The sequence below is a fragment of the Thermobia domestica genome, chromosome 12 (genome assembly GCF_964235325.1).
Source record: "Thermobia domestica chromosome 12, izTheDome1.hap1.1, whole genome shotgun sequence".
Taxonomy (NCBI): Eukaryota; Metazoa; Arthropoda; class Insecta; order Zygentoma; family Lepismatidae; genus Thermobia; species Thermobia domestica.
This window is the reverse complement of record NC_137465.1, coordinates 100,798,900-100,821,059: the sequence shown is the minus strand read 5'-3', so window position 1 is coordinate 100,821,059 and position 22,160 is coordinate 100,798,900.

Here is a 22,160-nt window from a genome sequence, read left to right as displayed (position 1 = left end):
CCAGAAGAAGAGTGAGGGACTGTTTGTTGATGCTCCACCTAGGGATGCGCACGAGTCGAGTCGAGACAGAATTTTCCTGAGAAAATTCGAGTCGAGACACAGCTCTTCCAATAGAAAAATATACATTTTTCGAGTCGAGACATCACTTTTACAGCACATTTTCGAGACGAGACAGCCTCAAATCTTGTCTCGTGCGCATCCCTAGCTCCACCTGAGAGTATTGCTGTAGCACAAAGTACTGATTGGATAACGACTGATATTTTTTTAACTTCGTTGCAACACTTTGTAAAATTCTGTCATCCTTCCCCTCACATCCCAGTTCTGCTAATTGTTGATGGATATGGCAGCCATAAAGAACTGAAAGTGATTAAATATGCGAGGGATCACAGGATTCACTGCTCAGTACTCCTCCACATATCACTCACAAGACTCAACTCACTGATAGGTGTTTTATGAAACCATTTCAAGACACATACAATGATGCTTGTTCACTGTGGATGCGCAAGAATGCTGAAGTAAAGACATCCGAATACGATGTAGCGCATCTTGTTTCAGAGGCACACCAAAAAGTATGTCACATGGACGTAGCTCTCAACCGATTTGCCTTCACCAGAATATATTCACTAAACCCTCAGATATTCACAGACACTGACTATCTGTCCGCAAACGTTCACGAGTATCTGATCGGCACTTTGTGTGCAAAGGATTGGGCACGTCCATCCTCACCACAACAAACGTCTGGAGATCAGGTGACATGTTCAGGATAAACGGTCTCTCGACATCCTTGATGCAGTCTTTATGGTTCCCCAAATCTCAAAAGGACGATTAGCTAGGGATGCTGCTATGAGCCACATAATGATTTGGAGGACTCTGCACAATAACGCGCTAAATCCTTATCATGTTCGTCTGCACCAAAAACTCCGAGAACAAGATTTCCATAACCATCTGGAGTCAATGGCTGAGCGACAGGAACCCATGTTTCACCACAACATTCTGTGTACGGATGAGGTGACCTTCAAGATTAATGTAGGTCAACGTACACAACGCTCACTACTAGTCCAGCGAGAATGCTCACTGGGTACGTGAAGTTGACAATCAACATATCTGGAGTCTAAATGTCTGACGTGGTATAGTGGGAGGCCAAATTGGTCCTTATTTCTTCGAATGTACTTTAACAGAAATAGGATACGCTAATTATTTGTCAGATATTCTTTGTGAGTGCTTGGAAGAGGTCTCATTAGCAACTCGTGAAATAATGTGATTACAAGACGGTTACTCTGCTCATTTTGCAACAGTTGCCGGACAAACTGTTGCTTATTTATTTCCAAACAGGTGGATCGGAAGAGGAGGCCGTTTCCTGGTCAGCTCGTTCTCCGGACCTGACTCCTCTCGATTTTTCTTTTGGGTACGTGTCAAGGAGCTGGTTTAGCAAGAGCGTCCTACTACAAGGGAAGACATAATGAACAAGATCTATAATGTTTGCCATGTACTAAGAGGAAATGAAGTGTTAAGATAAATCTACAATGTCCCGGTGCGCATTCGAATGTGCATCGCACGTGCTGGACGATCCTTTAAACATTTATTGTGTTTTATTTTTTTTGGGGGGGGAGTACGATATTTTGGTGAGAATGTTGAGAACTTGCAGTTCATGTTATTTATTTTATTTATTATCTTCAGTTTGTTTATTTTTATTATTCTTGAACAATTGTTTGTGCAATGAGTTCCGAAAAGTGATTTATTAAAATGTTTACACAAGTTAAGAAGACTAAGAGAGTGTCAGTGATTTCGTAAGTTTGATTTTTTTGGAGCGGAGTTGTTGGACTTTACACCTAAATTTCTTTCATACGTAGTTTAAAACCAAAAGGTGTTTTTCTCTGTTTTCTGTTTTAAATTGGTTCAGATTCCGAAATTTAAACTAGTACTGTCCTGTAATATTGTTTTCGTTTGTTGATAAGTAGACGAGATATGCCCTAACGTTTGATACTAAATGCTATAAAGCGTTTTCAACAACTATTTAATAGAACATGTGCTATCTGATGTTCTTTTGGAGTCATTACCAACTAAAACTGTTATTCTTAGTTGCAATCCAACAGCAAATAATACATAGATGCCAAACCGTAAAGTTTAACGACAAATGTTCCTGTAAAAGTTATTTCCTTTTCAATAATACTTTAAAATAAATCGAAATTGGTACCACTCTCCATTTGAAACTTTGGAGTTGATCCCCCGCGGAAGTATTCTCGCTACGCCACTGAATATGAAAGAATCACAGTTTGATTCTTCACATACGATTTGGTCATTCATTTTTTTGTTTGTTTGTTTGAAGTTTCTACCTGCACTACGAAGTACGAACTGAGAAAAATGAGTGGGACGGGTGGTCTGATAGCAATTCAACAACAAATAACACACATAGATGCCAAACAGTAGAATTTAACGAAAAGTGCTTCCTGCAAAATTGCTTGTTTTCTATAATACTTCCAAAGAAATCGAAACTGAAGAAAAATTTCCATATAAATTTTTCGAAGTTGATCACCCGTGGAAGTATTCCCGCTACGCCACTGGATACGGAAGCACCACTATTTGATTCTTCACATACGATTTGGTAGTTCATTTTTTGTTTGAAGTGTCTACGTGCACTACGAGGGGAGAAAAGTGCCTGGGACGGGTGGTCTGATACTCCTTGTATATAGTAAAAAGCTGAAGGAACAGAATAAAGAGCTCGTCGCTCCATCAGATAAATACATACATATTTGCTACCATAACTAGAGGTGCGTAAAACATCTACAGTGGCTCACAAAATTGATCGTACACCCTACTAATTTCTAAAAATGAACGCGTAAATTAATTACTTGTCACAAAGTCTACATGATTGCAGTTACTAAGGTGGAACTGATGTTTATGAGACCTATTTGTATGAGTATTGCACCTTCTTGTCCTCCGTGTCTATAGTTATTGGTGGATTCTCCAGATCCATGTACAAAAGACAGTCACAAAATTGATCGTACACTTTACATTTAACTCATGCTGAAGGGGAAGGGGTGGAAACAAACAAAGCTGAAGGAGTGAGTCCCTGTACTAGTAGGTTATCCACGTCCTTCTACATATTTGAGGTGAGTGCAACACGAAGAAAGTGCAGTACAATGGCACCAAAAAGTGAAACTACACATTCTAAACGTAAATTAATTATTAAACTAGCCATGGAGGGCAAATATTTAAGAACTATAGCAAAAGTAACGGGAAGAACACATTCAACCATCCTGGCAGTTGTCAACAGATTCAAGTAAGAGGGCAGGATAAGAAATAAAGTTGGTTGAGGAAGAAAATCTATACTGAGTGAAAGAGACGAACGAAGAATCATTTTAAAAATAAAAAGAAACCTCTTAAAAGTGTACCTAAACTGACAACAGAAGTGGTATCATCCATTGGAAGACCCCTTTCCATAGAAACAGTGAGAAGAACTTTAAGAAAAGCTGGATTCATTGGCCGAGTTGATAGGAAGAAGCCCTATATTAACAAGATGAATCAACGCAAAAGACTTCAATTTGCTCTGGAACATAAGCAATGCTCCGAAGACTTTTGGAATAGCTTAATATTTAGTGATGAGAGCAAATTTAACATATATGGATCCGATGGACACAAAACTATTTGACGAAACCTAATACAGAATTTAAGGAGGAACACACTAGACCAAAAGTAAAACATGTAGGAGGATCAGTCATGATTTGGTGCTGCATGGCTGCTTCTGGCGTAGAAAATCTACACTTTATTGAGGAAATAATGAACAAATTTGCATATCTCAACATATTGAAGACGAACTTGAAGTCTAGTGTAGAAAACTTAGGACTTGGACAGTTCTACAGATTTCAGTAGGACAACGACCCCAAGCATACCGCTCATATTGTGCGCTCATGGCTATTGTACAACACACCAAATACTTTTGCAACCCCTCCTCAATCACCAGATCTCAATCTCATAGAAAATCTATAGTGGGAATAACAGAAGAATGTGCAGCAGCGCCAACCGAATAACCTGACAGAACTGAAGACGTTCCTGAAAGAAGAGTGACTCAAGATTACACCTAGTGCTACAAAGAAATTGGTACAATCAATGCCAAACAGACTAACCGAGGTAATAAGAAGAAACGGATTCTCAACTCGCTATTGAACGTTCCAAATTTGTAAATGGACAAGGTGTACGAATAATTTTGTGACTCTTAAGTTTGTGTATGAAAGTGTTTTGTTTCTACGTTCAAGGTCTGATTTTGTGTAAAGGAATGAAATAAATATATTTTGTTTATAAGATCCCTTCACATAATATATTTCAGTTTCTTGCAACATAAACTATGTAAAAGAGGTTATTTCTATTCATTTGTCTCAAAGCGCCAAGTGTACGATCAATTTTGTGAGCCACTGTATACACAGCTTTGCCGGATGTCCGCTTCATTGTAAGGCTAATTCGACGCCCAAGCAAACGTTGGTACTTCTGCTTGAATGGGCGCAGAAATTGCCTGAAACTGTACGCAAAAAAGCATCTATACTGGACTCCGAAGAGGTACTTGAGTGAATTGTCTCCAGAAGAACGCCACTTTGGGAACAGGCAGAAATACATCAATTTTGAAGAAAAAAAGTTGACTACGGTGTCATCCTCAATGTCTAGAGACGATATATCCAAAAACAAATTTCTATACTCCAGCCGTTCTACCGGTTGCAAAAAGGATACGTTTTATAACGGTCTCTATATTGGTAGAGGGATTTAAATATATATAGGGGGAATGCGGGAGGACGTCGTTACTCCACTTCCAAAAATAAGTTATCTATAGCGTCCCTCCACTTACTAAAATTAAAATGGGCAAAGATAGGCACGGGGGATGGCGTGACACCATACGTCCCCTTACCTTTTCAGACCCACTTTAACCCTGGTTTGCCTCCAAAAATTTATCTTCAAATAAAAGTCAGGAAATTGTCCCCAGTAATTTTAATGCTCACTGTGAATGAATGCTCGTTTGTGTGTGTAGCAGGTATACAAATCTACATCGTTGGCTTGGCATACTTTAAAGTGATTTTATCGAAGAGACCGTATACTGTAGGACTTTTTGGTTTGTATCCTAAGAGGGAAGGAGAGGGTTTCAAAGGGAAAGAGGTGGTTTAAAATTTATGTAAAAATACAGTTAAGTATTTTGATAAGAAACACATGACGATTTATAACTTGCTTTAAGCGTTTCGGCATGCATTTTCCTGGTATACTGAGGGGGAAATACTGTTCCATGTTGTGCGTAATGCTTTTTTTCAAACCTTCTTTCACTGTAAGTCGTATATGTTGACCTTACGTTGCAATTCGTTTCAAAGATTCTCAACGGGATTTTGGGGGGTAGGTTTCTCGCACTTTTGGGCACTTGTAATACAATCATTTTCTTAAAACATACACTTAAAATTTGGAATCAATATCTAGCTAATATTAGAAGTTCTCCTCATTCCCAATTTTCCGCAATTTGGTGAAGATTTGTCCTAAGAACATTAAGATACATTTCTTGTGTCATAATCTCGTCAACACACACTAGGTAACTCTCCAACACCTGATGAACATGTATAACCTAAACCAACTACACTTGCGTCTCCGTGTTTTACAGTTGGCTGGAAGTTCTTGATATTTAACTCTGTATTTACTTGTCGAAACAATATTATTCTACCATCATATTAATGCAATTTAATTTAGATTCGTCGGTAAACAACACATATTTGAGCTTGCTTATATATGAAAGCTCTAGCAAATTTAAGTATTTTATACTTCTTAATTTGTATAATATATGGTTTTTTCTACCTATTTACCATTATACCCTTTCCGTATTAACCACACACAGCACAATACACTGACCAAACAAAATATTGTCACCACCCGCTGTTATTTGAGTGAAATCGTTGAGCTCTACTGAATTTCCGAAACTTTACATATTAAGAGCATTCTATTGTTTTGTGGTAGTAAAGTAACAATTAACAACAAATATACTGTACTTGCTATTGAAATACTGTATGTTAAAATATATTAAAATATGTTATACTTACTATTAGGGTCTAATATAGACCTTATGTGGCAACCCACTCCACAATATTTTCAAACGCAAGCAAGTGAACAGAAACGTGAAGAACACAACTAACGTCCTCCTTATTACTTACCTGTCCCAGTACTTTTCTTCTACTGTAAAGGCAACAAAGAAAGTTCTGTCGCTTTTTATGGAGGTCTGAGTTCAATTGGCCCTCACACCGTGAGTCGAATGCGAACGGAGATAAGGCGAAGATCTATTGTTGGTGTGGGTATATCCAACATACTACCTGGTTGTGGGAGTTCAGTTATACCGTGAACTTGCGTAAGGACAGAGTGAACATGAAAAAAAATGGAATATTTAGTTTTACGTCCCACGTTTATGCCGGTTAGGCTAAAGGAGACGGTGATGATGAGGAATGAATGAAATGGTTGAATGAAGAAAGTGGGAGGAAACGGGAGAACCCCGAGAAAACCCACGAGCACGGTGTTTGTCCACCACAAAGTCCACCGGCGCGAGCTGGGATCGAACCAAGTGAACATGGGACATCCACAGAGAATCATAAGTGCGTGTATGCTGGGGTTCGTGTACGAGTTCAAACTGGGATCAAAGACCGCTGCAATGGAGCGGAAGACATGCCAAGCCTTTGGTGAGGGTGTCGTGACTACGCGGATAGTACAGCAGTGGTTTAACAAGTTTAAGGACGGTGACGAAACACTCGAAGACGCACCACGTACCGGAAGACATGTGTGAGTGGAGAAACCATTCGGTAGTACCTCCACCAACTTGGTAAGCACTGCAAGTTGGATCGATGGGTCTCACATGATTTGACTCCGGGCCAGAACTTCGTGGACTGCTCGCGGTATTGTGCATCGGAAACTGCTACCAGCAGGTCAAAGCACCAATGCAACTGTGTACTGTCAGCAAATGAGCCGTATTCAAGAAAAACTCAAAACTCTGAGCTAACACTTCTGAATCGCAAAGGGGTGCCCCTGTTATTATTATTATTATTATTATTATTAATATTATTATTATTATTATTATTATTATTATTATTATTATTATTATTAGTGTCGTATTTAGGGGAGGCTTCCGGGTTTAAGCCCCCCGAAATTTTATTTACTATTTATTTATTTATTTAAGAAGAAGAACAGAACAGGTTATTCTACCCAATTACAATGTTCATATCAGAGTTACATAGAATATCTATAATATATTTGCGAAATCTATTCTGACTCATACTGTGTATATCCAGAACTTTTTTATATTTACTCAGTTTGTTGTAGACTGCACCCATCCTCCACGTTGCAGACTGTTTTGTTGCATTTGTTTGAGATTTCTTACAATAAAAGAAATTCCCATTGCCCACACGTATGTTTCCATCGAGTACCCTGAGATGAAAGGCAGAGACCAAATCCTTACTATTTAATTTGTTATTTAATATTTTATACAAGAATATCATGTCATTTAACATTCTTCTGTGATTGAGAGACATTGTGTTAAAATTTTCATTAAGAGAAGTACTATTTTCATATGTGGGGAAGATGCCTGTTCTCTTGTACACCAGAAACCGCAGAAATTTATTTTGAACTCTTTCTATTCTAATAGAGTCTTTCTTCGTGTGGGGGTTCCATAAAATAGACGCATATTCTAATCTTGATCTAACTAATGAAAAATATAATTTCAGTAAAACATTCGACTTATTAAATTCCCTTCCCATTCTGAAAATGAATCCAATATTTCTGTTTGCGTCATTTACAATTTGATTTATATGATGCTCAAACGATAGTTTGTTATCATATATTACACCCAAATCTTTGACAGTATGTTCCCCCTTTAATTGTCTACTATCTATCTTACATTGAAGTTTAACAACATTCCGTTTCTTAGTGAAGGACACGGTTTTGCATTTATCTGAATTTATGTTTAACAAGTTGCTCTTGCACCATTCATTTACTCTGTCTATATCCTCCTGCAAACTGACACAGTCCTGTGCTGTTGTTATTCTCATATATAATTTTAGATCGTCTGCATAGAGCAGTTTATGTGATGTTTTAATACAATTAGTAAGGTCATTAATGAATATTATAAAAAGTAACGGCCCTAAATTAGATCCTTGTGGGACTCCAGAAAATTGAATGTATTCAAATGATCTACAGGATTTATAAACCGCATATTGTTTTCTGTCAATCAAATATGACTTCATAAGAGCAATTAACTGATCAGAGTTGAGAAATTTAAGTTTATTCACTAACAATGTGTGGTTTACCTTATCAAATGCTTTCGCAATATCTGTATAAACTACATCTATTTGATTATTACTCTCCAATGTATCAACTAGATGGTCAGTGAAGACAGCGAGATTTGTTACGGTGGATCTGCCAGGAACGAATCCATGTTGATAATCCGATATTACTGGTTTAATGCGATTTTCAATGCGCTTATAAATTATGCTTTCAAATATCTTTGCAAATGAGTTTAGGATACAAATCGGCCTATAATTTTGAATTTCTTTACTGTCATTATTTTTAGGGCAAACTTTTGTAAGTTCCCATTTTGCTGGGCCCATTTTACTGGGTCATATTGTAAACACATTTGCAATCTACTTTAAATCAGTGTATACAGACGGAACACCACTGCTAGTTGAAACAGATGATTCGACATTAGTTGAAATGTATTAAAGTAAATGAAATATCTTGCAGAATTTTCACATTTCCAGGACTAAAGTTAGCAAAGCCCCCTCGAAACGAAATCGTAAATACGCCACTGACTATTATTATTATTATTATTATTATTATTATTATTATTATTATTATTATTATTATTATTATTATTATTATTATTATTATTATTATTATTATTATTATTAATGCAAGCATTAAGCATTTAAGGAACTAATGAATATTCTTGAGCACATTTTGAGTTTAATTTTCTCCGAATTCAAATAAATACCTAGGTAGTTATAGAATACCAATAAATAGAGAATAGCAAAATGTCGAGAAATAACCCAAGTAACAGAAACACCTTGCAAACCGCTTCCTGTATGTTTGCATTTGAAGTCTGCCATTCTTGCGTACAGCTTAATTGGAAAGCGTGCAATCATGCCGCAAGCTGGATTCCAGTAACGAAGTTATATAGGGACAACCTTGCATTCAGTGATCCATTCGAGCTTGATGCAAGTGTTTTACGCATTCGGCAAGTCAATAGCCAATGAATAGCTAGTGGTGCTATGACGCAAGAGAAGGGCCTAAAACCTCTTGCAAGTACAACAAAAGGCAGATTGTATGAAAGCGCACGCTGAAAGTACAAGCGTAGGAAGCCAAAAACCAAGCACGCGCCACCTTGCTGAAAGTTTTCTTGCTACTTGAGAAATTTTAAATTCTACAAAGAAATACATAAGATGAATTGCTATGTTTTTTACCAGCTTGAAAGTTAGAATTATCGTGGATTTCAGTTAAATGCCAAATCATGTAGGGTAAGTTTAAGGCAGGGAACAAGTATGGGGAATTCAGTAAATTCGGTTCGTGCTAGTCTTCCGGAGATTCACGCATATTTTGGAGATTCTTCTTGGATATAAGAATAACAAACATGTCTTTGGCATGGAATATATACGAGAAATGAAGCTTGTTAACTTTCATCATTGCTTACTATTTTTATACGTTTCAAGTTATACTATTTATTAATAAGCATGCATATTAGTGACTACGTTACGTAACTGAGTAAATCGAGGAAGAAATTCCATTTGAAGAAATAAGTTCAGCAATATTCGCAACATCAGTTGATGTTTGTTAAGTCTTGCAGTTTTACTTCCCTAACCCATTAGAGCCCATTGCCCATATTTGTTGACGGTTGTTATTCATCTCTTAAATTAAATACGAAGTTATTGAAAGAAATATATTTACACTACACAGCAAGTACCTGGTCACATTCATCGTATTATGTTGCTTTCGTGGTGTGAGTTTCATTTGTTTGCTTATTAGAACAAGTCGAAATCAAAGAGTAATGAATAATGAATGGATAGTTGCAAAAGATAAGTTAATATATTGTCACTTTAAAATTCTATTGAACTTGTTTCACATTATTTTTAAATTGTAATAGAATGAGTAATAGATTAAATTGTAATAGATTTTTAAATTGTAATAGAATTTGTTTTTACATAAACAGAAAATATTTTGTATTAATAGTAATTTTGTAGCGCTCGTTTTTTTATTGCCCACATTTGTTGGCAATGGGCACAAATGGCTAGGTGAAAATTACTTCGAGATATTCATTAATTATTGAAACTTCGGAGCCAAAATTCATGTGTTGTATGGCTTCTGTTAAAAGTAAATACATTCACTATTATAATTAGTAAAATACGAGAATAAATATTATTAATTAAATAGTACAGGATGTTCCAAAATGATCTGTCCAATTTTGATCCCGTATAAGTCAGTAATGGGGATCGATAGAAAGGTGCGGTTTGCGGCATAATGTTGACACACACTTAAAGTTTTGTTCTATATCAACATTTCCAACAAATCTTTCTACTCTAGTTACTTTTGTTTTAATCTTTGCAGGTGAGGCATTGACAAAAATGGCCACACGCCAGGAGATGGCACCGTATGTGGAATGATGGATAAAGAGATTAAAGACCAGGTCTGCCACCTAGTCCATCGGAAATTCCGGACGCAGTACAGACGCACGTCCCTTCACGTCCGACCATCCCGCAGTGGTACATGAGGTTCAAGAAAATTGGAAATGTAGAACGGGTCCAACGGGCATTTCTCCGGAGCCGAACAAGCTGCAGCTGCTCCATGCGCTTCAACCTGATGACAGGCCAAAGCGCAAAGCATTTCAATTGAGATTCTGAGCCGCATCGACGAGGACTCAGACTTTCTGACAAAGACGATGTTCTCAGACAAAGCGTTCTTTCATGTGTTCAGGATAGTAAACCGACACAATATTAGGACATGAAGCTCAGAGAAACCCCACGTAAACTGTGAAATTGTCCAAAAGTAAACGTGTGGTGTGGTCTGCTTCATGATCGCATGTGTGACCATTTTTCGTTGCAGAGGCGTCAATCACCGCGACTGTTTACCTGGACATGTTGGAACAGTTTGCATTTTCATAGGACGTACATCTGCAACCTGACACCTTGCTGTAGCAGGAGGTGCCCCTCCTCACTGGGCCGCAATCATTGGGACGGCTTTGAATGACATATTTCCTGGTATCTGGATTGGTTGAAAACAACTCATTGCTTGGCCCCCAAGTCTCCGGACATCACCCCACTAGATTTTTTTCTTTGCTATTTTGTGAAGGATGTGATACACAAGATCCAGTGCAGGACCTGCACGAACTGGGAGTTCACATCGGCGTGCATTTAGTTTTCTAGTTGTCATTTAAGTATAAACTTTAATTGTTGATGATCTGATCAAGTGTTTCGAACATTTCCACATGGAAAAGTAGAAAGTAGAACTTGGCAGTTGTACTTTTTTTTCACTATTATACTATATATCATTATCTCCCCTTTATATATATATATATATATATATATATAAAAGTTATTTGCCTTAATGTTTCTATTTCATAATATTGATTTGACATTCATCATCATCATAATACGTATTCTGCCGTTATTGGCAGGTCACTTGCTGGAGCAGAGGAGTTTCCATGCTCCACGGTCTTCCGCTAACCTCTTCGTCTTCACATATGATCTTTCTGTTTTTATATCATCCATTAATTGTAGTCTCCTTCGCCTCCTTCCTCTCTTTCCCGCCACCATACCCCCTAGGACGTCCCTCATGATACAATCTCTTTTTAGGCAATGCCTCAACCAGTTTCTCTTCCTCTTCCTAATAATATCTAAAAGTGTTCTTTTCTCCCCCACCATTTCTAACACTCTCTCATTCGTTTTCCGCTCGACCCAACTAATTCTTTTCATTCTTTTCCACACCCACATTTTGAAGGCTTCCAGTCGTTTTTCATCACTTTTACGTAATGTCCACGTTTTCGCCCCATACAGTACAACACTCCACACGAAGCATTTTATGAGTCTTTTTCTCAACTCTTTATTCAAGGTCCCATAAAGCAGACTTTTCTTCCTCCTAAAGGCTTCTTTCGCCATTCCTATCCTTGCTTTTATTTCACGTTCGGACTTCATGTCATTACTAAGAATACTACCCAGATATCGAAAACTATTCACTTGTTCTATTTTCTCCCCTCCAATTTTATATTTGACACAGAACCTTCGTTCCAATCGCCATGGTTTTTGTCTTTCTAACACTTATTTTCATCCCATATTCTTCAAAGCCCTTCTCATTTTTTCTAACGTTTTATTGATTTTATTTTCAGATAATGCAACAAGTACCATATCGTCTGCAAATCTTATGCATGTAATTGTTCTACCTCCTACCAAAATGTCATCATCATTATATAGGCTTTTTTCACTATCTCTTCTATATAGGCATTAAGTAGTGTTGGCGAGAGGCAGCATCCTTGTCGAACTCCCCTTCCAATTACACTCTCTTCCGTCAGTTTTTCCCCTATCCTAACACGTACTTGTTGGTTCACGTTTAAGTTTCTTATGAGTCTTCTATCTTTCCATTCCAATCCTATCTTTGTTAGAACTCCCAACAACAATTCCCAATTCACGCGGTCAAAAGCCTTTTCTAGATCAATGAATACAACGCACACCTCTTTTCCTTTTTCTATAAATTTTTCACCGATCGCCGTTAATAATACAATTGCATCTCTTGTGCTCTTGCCTCTTCTGAACCCGAACTGCTCCTCCTCAACTTCTACACTTGTTCTTCCATATAACCTTCTGTTCAGTATTCGGAGCAGAATTTTAGCTGCATGAGATATGAGACTAATAGTTCTATAATCCTCACATATCTTTGGGTTCGATTTCTTAGCCATCGGTATCATGATCGTCTTCAGAAAGTCTTTTGGCGACTCTCCTGTTTCATATATTTTATTGCATAGTCGGAACAATTATTTCTTTCCTTTGTCTCTTATATTTTTAATGAATTCGATTGGCATGTTTTCTATTCCGCTTGCCTTTCCATTCCTAATCTCGGATATAACCTTTTCAAACTCACTCCGAAGAATATAAATCCTTTTTTATCCTCGCCTACTTCATTTTCTACTTCAACATTTAGGCTACACGGTCTATCCCTACTTTCATATAAGTCTTGAACACATTCTTTCCATCTTCCTATGACCTCATTGCTCTCGCAGACTACCTTCTCATTCTTATTTTCTACTGTCATCGTAATACCCCCTGGTTTCCCTCGAAATTCCATAGATTTCACCTTCTTGTGCATTTTCTCGTATTTCCCAACTCTTTCTAATTCTTTTATGTCCTCGCATTTTCTTTTGTAAATCTCTTCCCTCGCTCTGTCTGTTTCTCTTCGCAATTCATTATTTAACTTTTTGTACATCTTTTTGCCTTCTTTATCAACCTGTTTCCACGTCTTCCTCTCCCTCATTTTCTGCAACATCTGCTCTATAACCCATGGTTTCTTAACCGTTTAGTGTTCATGGTAACCTACTGCTTCTTCTGCAGCCTGCTGTAAGCAACGTTTAATATGTTCCACCGTGCGTTACTACCTGCGCCTATCCTTTCCTCGTTTGATCATTTTTCTTCGAATTTTTAAACGAAAAGCTTTCTTATTTCCTCGTTTTTCAACTTTTCAGTATTCAATACTTTGTTGACTACTTTTCTTCTGCCCACACTTTTCACTTGAATATCTACTTCGGCCAGCACAAAATTATGATTACAGGAAATATCACCCCCGGGAAGTGTCTTCGCGTTCTTTAAGCTATTCCGATACCTGTCCTGAATCATAACATAGTCTGTCTGATATCTTACGCCGTCTATTGGTGATTTCCACGTATATCATCTTCTCTTGTGCTGATTGAACCAAGTGTTCCTAATTACTAGTGAATTCTGTCTACAGAAATTCACCAGTCCCTCTCCCCTTTCATTTCTTTCGCCTAAACCATATTTGTCTACGATACTACCTTCCTGTTTTTCTCCCAAAACTGCATTGAAATATCCCATTAGAATTACGCATGCACCCCTCTTCTCCCTATCTATAATTTCTTTATTTTTCTCATAATTTTCCTCTACTTCTTCAGTTGCATGCACAGTCGTCGGTGCATATGTCTGTATCACCACTAGATCCTTCGTTTTCCTTTTAAGTCTTAACATCATAACTCTATCATCAATAAATTCTACTTTCACTACCTTCTCCTTTAATCGCTTTCCAAGAATTATTCCTACGCCATTATGATCGCCCTTTTCATTACCTGAGTAAAACATTCTATATCCTTCGCTGTTCAACACCCCATTACCTTCCCATCTAACTTCACAAACGCCTATTAAACCTATATTATTTTGTTTCATTTCTTCTTTAAGATTTTCTAATTTTCCTCCCTGTAACATAGTACGTACGTTCCATGTTCCTATCTTAAACCTGTTGCTCTTCCCTGTCTGTCTTTCCCATTATTTCTCGTCTAATAGTCCTTCCCAAGCCATTCCCCTCCCGGAGATCCAAGTGGGGGATATTTTACCTCCGGAACTATATTTTGACCTGCGAAAGACCATTGTACACCTTGTCTCAAAAAGGTTGAGCGCATTCTTTACTGGTGTTTTGAGGCAATAATTTTCTAAGTCCAGCTTCGGGTATCTTCGGGTATCTTCGGGAAAAAGTAAGCCAGGTTCGAACCTCCAAGCCAGCCTTTGCAATCGGGAACAAGTTTGCAGATGTGTTTTTCTTCTTTTAAATATAATAAGACTTGTTACCAAGTGTTTAAAAAAGCAACATTGATTGAAATACTTAATGATACAATATTTCGAAACCTTTTATTAATGTCAGCAAATGCTTGTTTGTCATTTAGCTCTCCATACGTAATGGAACATTTAAATACGTTAGAGAATCTTTCCATATGTAAAAGAATGCTCAAAGTTAAGACATAGAACATAATTATCGCCTGAGTACTAAAATAAAAGTCAAAGGAGAACAGAAACGGCGCTTGTAATGGATATGAATGTCATAATTATCTTGAGATCCTTTATACATCGCTAGAAGCATAGTTCTAGAAGTCCTTGTGTTAGCTCATTGGTAAGCTGTCGGATTTCAAATCATAAGGTTATGAGTTCGAATCCCGTCTAGGTTAATCCTTTTTTTAAAATTATATTTTCCGCAATGCATGAAAAATTATATAAAATAATTACATTAGAATACATAAGTTGTGTATATATAACATAATCATTGCAGGACATAGTAATTATTATGTTTAAAATATAACATCTGAGATAATTTTCACAGTAGGTCGGTATTATATATGAAGATGTAAATACAAGTTAAGAAACTCGTTCATTAGCAATAAATAAATCATGTAGTGTATTTATTTGCAACTATTTGTCATATAGAGGGTAATTCTCAACATTCATAATACAGAATGTCATTTATGTTCTTGAAAAGTTATTCGATGCATAAACAGAAGGTATAAACAGAGAATCCAAAGTCGGAACGCTCGCAAAAAAATTCATGAACCCCAAAGGTCACGTGAGCAGACTGGAATTGTCCTTATGAAGCATGCCACAGCAGAAAGTCTTTACATAGATTTTCAATTCAATTCCTGATATATGCTTTTGCAATGTGGAAATGGTGATGCCTTGAGTCGCTCTCTCTTGCTCGCTCACTCTCTATTTATACAGAATATAAAAGTGGATTTATGTGTGTATTTCAACATAATTCTGATATGTCTAGAGCAATTTTAACTATATTTCTTACAGTCTGGAAAAAGAGTACTGTCGGGATACATATCAAAAATGCTAGAAACGGGTCGATATTAGTATCGAATCCATAGTCTCGTGGTCGCTTAGGTGAATAGTTCTCCTTTCAATTCAAGTCCAATTAAGCTCCCAGGATGGTTAAGTAGCGACATAAAGATATCGAAATCATTCGATATTAGAATCGAATCGTAAGTTTTCAGCGCCGCTAACAGTGCAGCATTTCCCATTAGTGCACATTAGCCCACATTTCACATTAGTCCCATTGCCTAGAGGGCAACATATTTGCAGATTGCAAAGTTTAAAACTTGAATAATATTTTTAATTTTTTTCGTATGAAAAAGTTAAAAATCAAGAGCAAATATACTATTTCACGAACAATCCTCTTTTACTATTCTAATATGTTTAATAATAGCGTAAGAAATCTAATAGTAATTCAGAACATGTTTCACAGTTATTTTTTGTTACATAGTTGTAGCTGTAGCATGTAGTGAGTGGAATTTAACTGTAATAAATTCACTAATTAACCATATTCGAATTAAGTTTTATTTTTAAGTTCGGGATGAAGGGGCGGAAAAATATGTAGTTATTGGGGGCACCGAGCTTTTCTACATTTTACTTTCAAGATCTCCATTTTTCTTTTGTCATTTGTTCCTAATAAAAAAAAGTTCAGTCACTTTGGGATTGTCATAGGATAGTAGGAGTTGGATTATGGGATGCAGCCTGTGAGATTCTAGAGGAGCTAACTGCTTGAAAAAATATTTTTGAATCATCTGTGACATATGAAATAAGGATATGTATCATAAAAAATTGAAAGTAACTATGTCTGCGTAATCATCACGGTCAAATTGCAAAGTCAAATGAATTGATGTTTGGTATATAATCAGGCTCCAATCCCAACTGGGAAGTTATCATACGCGTGTCACTTTCATTATAATATATATCCTTAGGGGGAGTAGAAGTCCGAATTTTTGCGAAAAATTTAGTATCTCAAAAGCCGTTCAACTGAGCTGAAATTCAGCATATAACTCTTTATTAAAAATAAAGAGAATATGTCCTGGCATTTTTTAAAATTGTCTTTTATGAGCGGGGGGACGGGGGTGCATTTTCTATATATTGGAAATTGGTAGTGGGTTGATTTGTAAAAATAATCCAAAACGATTGATATTAGTTGAGAAACAAATTGAGTAATGCAAACTAAAGTTCTTTGTGAATTTTATACCCATTGCTTTCTATTTATAATTGTTGAAGCTGGTGTTTAATATATGGAGCGTTCCGAGCATAAGGCAATCAAGCCATAAAGTTAGAGAAAAATGGCCATAACATTTGTATTCTAAACTTAATTACATGGGCATTTTCAATTAGTATGGCAGGCTTAATTATATAGAAAATTAGTTTCTCTCTCTCTCTCTCTCTTTTTTTTTTTTTTACGTTGGTCTACTTTTCCTTGATTCGAAACTTTCAAATTTCACCCTATTTTCTACTGAAATATGTCTGTAAGGCAACAAAGAAATAATTATATATGATAAATTTAAATTCATTTTAATTCGGAAGATGAGAAACACTTTGCCATTATATATCGTAAAGGTCAGACCCACTAGTATTGTAGCAGAGAGGTGCTTGAGCCATTAACGGTAGAAATTCAAACTCCAATAAGTGATAATTTCACAGTCTTGTTTTATTACAAGTGTAACCTCTTTAGTCAATGGAGAGGAGGACGTGGGTCATCCGTCAGAGTTGATGTCGATGGGTTTTGGTGGGTCGGAGTTGGTCGCAATGGTTCAGAGTGGTTCATAGTTGGTGGTGGGTCAGAGTGGATCACGATGGTTGATGGGTCAGAGTGGGCAAATGTGGCATTTGGGTGGTGGGTGATAGTGGGTCATGGTGGGTCGTGGATCAAATTTTCATTGACCCACACCATCTCTGGTTAAAATTGTACTAAAGATAAGAGGCACCGAAGATGCATGTCGGCTATTATGCTCAAATTTTGCGCATGGATAGTACTCCACCAGGAAGCAATAAATCTGAAACGGTTCACGGTATCACCTTCTAGAACTCGAGATGTAGGGGTTTGTCTGATTGGCTAAATTAAGACGTCAATGATTTATCCTTCAACAACCAAGCTTTTTATGATCGTTTCCGTGGGGAAGTCAGAAGAACACGTGCCTAGTAATCGTAATATTGATAGTTCGCGTCCACCCCGGGGTATTTGTTTTGTGTTTTTTTGATTCACCTAAATATAAACAAATCTCACATATAGGCATTTTGACATATTTTGGGAGAGTAATTTTGTGGTTCGTTGGCGTTTCATCGCGTCTCTGCTGCTGGTAGTAAAGTTTTCAAAATGGAACTAGGGCCACCACGGATCGTCGCTGCGGAGCCACCAATTTCTGGCGAGAGGTCAATAGTTGACCATCTGTAGTCCACCGACGTTTACAGCTTAGAGTAATGAACGATGTCTTTGCCTTGTAGAGTTCATGACTACCGACGTCGGCAGTCAACTAGCTTTTAGTATTCCTTTACTAACCATCTATTGTTCATGTTTGTACACGGTGTAATAATAATAATAATAATAATAAATATTATTATTATTATTATTATTATTATTATTATTATTATTATTATTATTATTATTATTATTATTATTATTTGTAGTAATAGTAGTATAATTGATGATAGAATAATTATTGTCTATGTATTGTCTAGGTAGGACTACACACAGGATTTGGCTCGTTTTGGTTCGACTTGACTCTAATCCGAGTCGAGTTGGAAGATATTTTTCGCGCCGAGTCCAAGAGTAGATCTCAAAGATGTCTGTTTCGAGTCGAGTCGAGTTTCAAAGAAAAGTCGTTCGTGCCCATCCCTACTAATGAGAGCTTAATCGGAGTTAAGCGAAATTGAAAGTCTCACTATTTATCTAAGCGACCCCGAAACTATGAATCTAATATAGATCATTTTCTAGCAATCTTTTATATGTATCCCCCTCCCATTCACCATAGGTAACCCGACAGCACTCTTTTTGAAACTATAAGAAATGTGGTTAAAATTACTCTAGGCCAGTGGTTCTCAATCTAATTCCTATCACGATCCCCTTTTATCACACGCTCTTGCCAGCGACCCTTTTATAATTTGTTTTATAATAAGCTTGTGTGGGATTTTAACATACCTATTTCTATAATAGTAGAATCCATTTTTTTGTTTATAGTGAACAGTGCCATGGAAAATCAGCGCCCGGGGCGAGAGTATAGTACGATGTCACCGTATATATGAGTGACGTCGACAGACTAGCTACGAAGCGCCACCATGGTTGGCACGAAGCTCAATAACATTTTCAAAATAAACCCTATCTTTCCTTAATTTTGAGCACATTTTATTATGTTTTTCCTTCTATTTTACACATGTGCACATGCACTTTCCTAACATGAGTAACTCACTTCCTCCGAAATGTGTGGCCAATTTTTTCGGCGCCCGGCACTGACAGTGGATACAGTAACTGTAATATCTATATTCCCAACGACGAAGGTGCTGGTTCAAGATGGATGTTAAACTCCTTCATTGAAGAGGCCATTAACGTATCCGATCTAAGCCCACAACTTCTTGACCAAATAATAGAATGATCATGCGACAAGTCTTTGCAACTGGTTTTCTGTAACGAAGACTTGGACAAGTTCTGCCTGATGAGGAGAGAAGAATATCCTGGTCTGGTGATTGCTGCTTTAAAATTAATAATTCCATTTGCTATATCGTACTTGTGCGAAAGTGTATTTTTTTTATCGTAAACATTAAAACAAAATATAAGAAATCGCTTATCAGTTGAAAATGGCTTGATAATGTTCGTCATGAAGATTGAACCGGGCATTGCTGCACTAGTGAAATTACACCATGCTTAGGTATCTCATCAGGTTTTAATTTTAACTAGCAGCGTTCACCCCGCTTCGCTGCGGTCACCCCGGAACGCAATAAACTTTGTTACTTAGATAATTTTTACTTTTTCGCTTTCAAGTGATATGATAAAAACCATAGAAGATTGCAGTAAATGTTAACATTATATCGCCTGTCATTTATGTTAACCCGCCCCGCTTCGCTGCGGTCACCCCGGAACGCAATAAACTTTGTTACTTAGATAATTTTTACTTTTTCGCTTTCAAGTGATATGATAAAAACCATAGTAGATTGCACTAATGTTCACATTATATCGCCTGTCATTTATGTTAACCCGCCGAGTGACACGGTCATGCGGGTTGCATATAAATACGTTTATTTTTACCTATGATGAACTAACAAAGGATTTGTACGTTATGGACACTTGAATGGTCAATTATCTCAAGACACTGGTAATTAAAAATTAAAGTGATATGATAAAAACCATCTAGGGTCCAAACCCTAATAACCCCCCAAAAATGAAAGAAATTGGTGCAGCCGTATTAGCGTGATGAGGGAACAAAGGATTTGTGCGTTCTCTTTTATATATAAGATTGTATTTCAATGTGCAGGTTTTGTTGCATGTGTATTTTTCTAGTATTTCTATATACAGTTCTCATTAGTTTTATATCATACCTCTTTGATTTAAATTCATTTTTAAACAACTCTACTAACTAACTAACTCTATGGCCTATGGAACCCGGAGGTTCAATGCCGCGTTCACAAAAGCTCTACACTGACTTCTATCCTTAGCCAATTGGATCCAGTTTCTACTTTGTATTCTTATCTCAACGAGATCCATCTTAATATTGTCCTCCCATCTGCGCCTAGGTCTTCCTAATGGTCGTTTTCCGATTGATCTTCCAGTCAAGACTTTGAAAGCGTTTCTACTTCCATTCTAGCTACATGACCTGCCCACCTAAGCCTTCTAGACTTGACGACCCTAACAAAGTTGGGTAAACCGTATAAATTATGTAGTTCCTCGTTATGAAGTTTCCGCCATTCCCCATTCCCGTTCCTCTTGGGTCCGAATATTCGTCTCAGGTTCTTGTTCTCAAATACTTTCAGTCTATGTTCTTCCCTCAGAGTAAGCGACCATGTTTCGCAACCATACAGAACAACAGGCATGATTATCGTTTTGTATATTTTAAGCTTCAAATTTCTCGACAGAATTCGCGACGACAAGAGACTTTGAACCGAATAGTAACACGAATTCTATACCCTTTGAAAATGTTCAGTAGACTTATTTTTATTGTTCTGTACAGTGTGTATAAAAAATAAAAGTATGGCTATCAGAACAAAATTAAAAATAATATTTAAAAATAATTTCTGGTATTAGATTCTAACTATATTTATCTCTTCCGCCTATCTTCGTGATCCCCTAGGGGCCGCGACTCCCAGGTTGAGAAACTAGGCATACATGAGTTATGTTGGAACATACATACATACACTTTTATGTGTATAAATGCAGGTAAGAGAGAGTCGAGAGAGAGCGATTAAGGAATCACCGCTCTCAATCTCTTCACTTTACTTTTGCGATTCGTGAATTTCTTACGTGACAGTTTGGGGCTAGCTAGTTTTTTGTCTTGGACTACGATCCGATTTTCGATATGCTCTACCTAAATGCTGTAATGCGAATATTGAGAAGTTATCTGCGATGAAAGTAGCTGCAAATAAATACATTACATAACTTATTTATTGCTATTACACGATTTTTTAAATTTGTATTCAATATTCACACATAACACACCGACGTTCTGTCAATGCCTCAGATGTTATATTTTAAAGATAAGGATTACTTATGTCGTAAAATATGAATATATATATTCAACTGATATATACAACTGATGATATGAATATATATATTCAACTGATATATACAATTGATGAATTGTAATGTAACTGTTTTACATAATTTTCATGCATTGATGAAAGTAGAATATCATAAAAGAATTTCACCTGAACGGGTATCGAACTCACGATTTAAACGCTCGGTGGTGTACCATTGAGCTAACATGACCGCTTTTCGGAAGCTGCTTCTGAAATATAACTGAGCTTATACGTAAATGCTCTTTTCCGTATGGAAATCTCAATGACGAAACGAGAGTGTGAATACATAGTCTCGAAATATTGTATCATTAAGTATTTCAATGTTACTTTTTTCTACACTTAATGCCATTTCAACATGTCTTATTATATTTAACAGAAGGAAAAACATATCTGTACATCGTTTCCCGATTACTAAGGTTGGCTTTGGAGGTTCGAACCAGCAGCTTTAGTTTACTGTTTTCCGAAGATACCCGAAGTTGGACTTCGAAAGTGTTTGTCTCAAAACAGCTATCATCATATCGCTCATTCTGTTTGGTATATGGTATATGTTTTTATACGTGTATAGTCAGTATAACAATTCATTCTTTA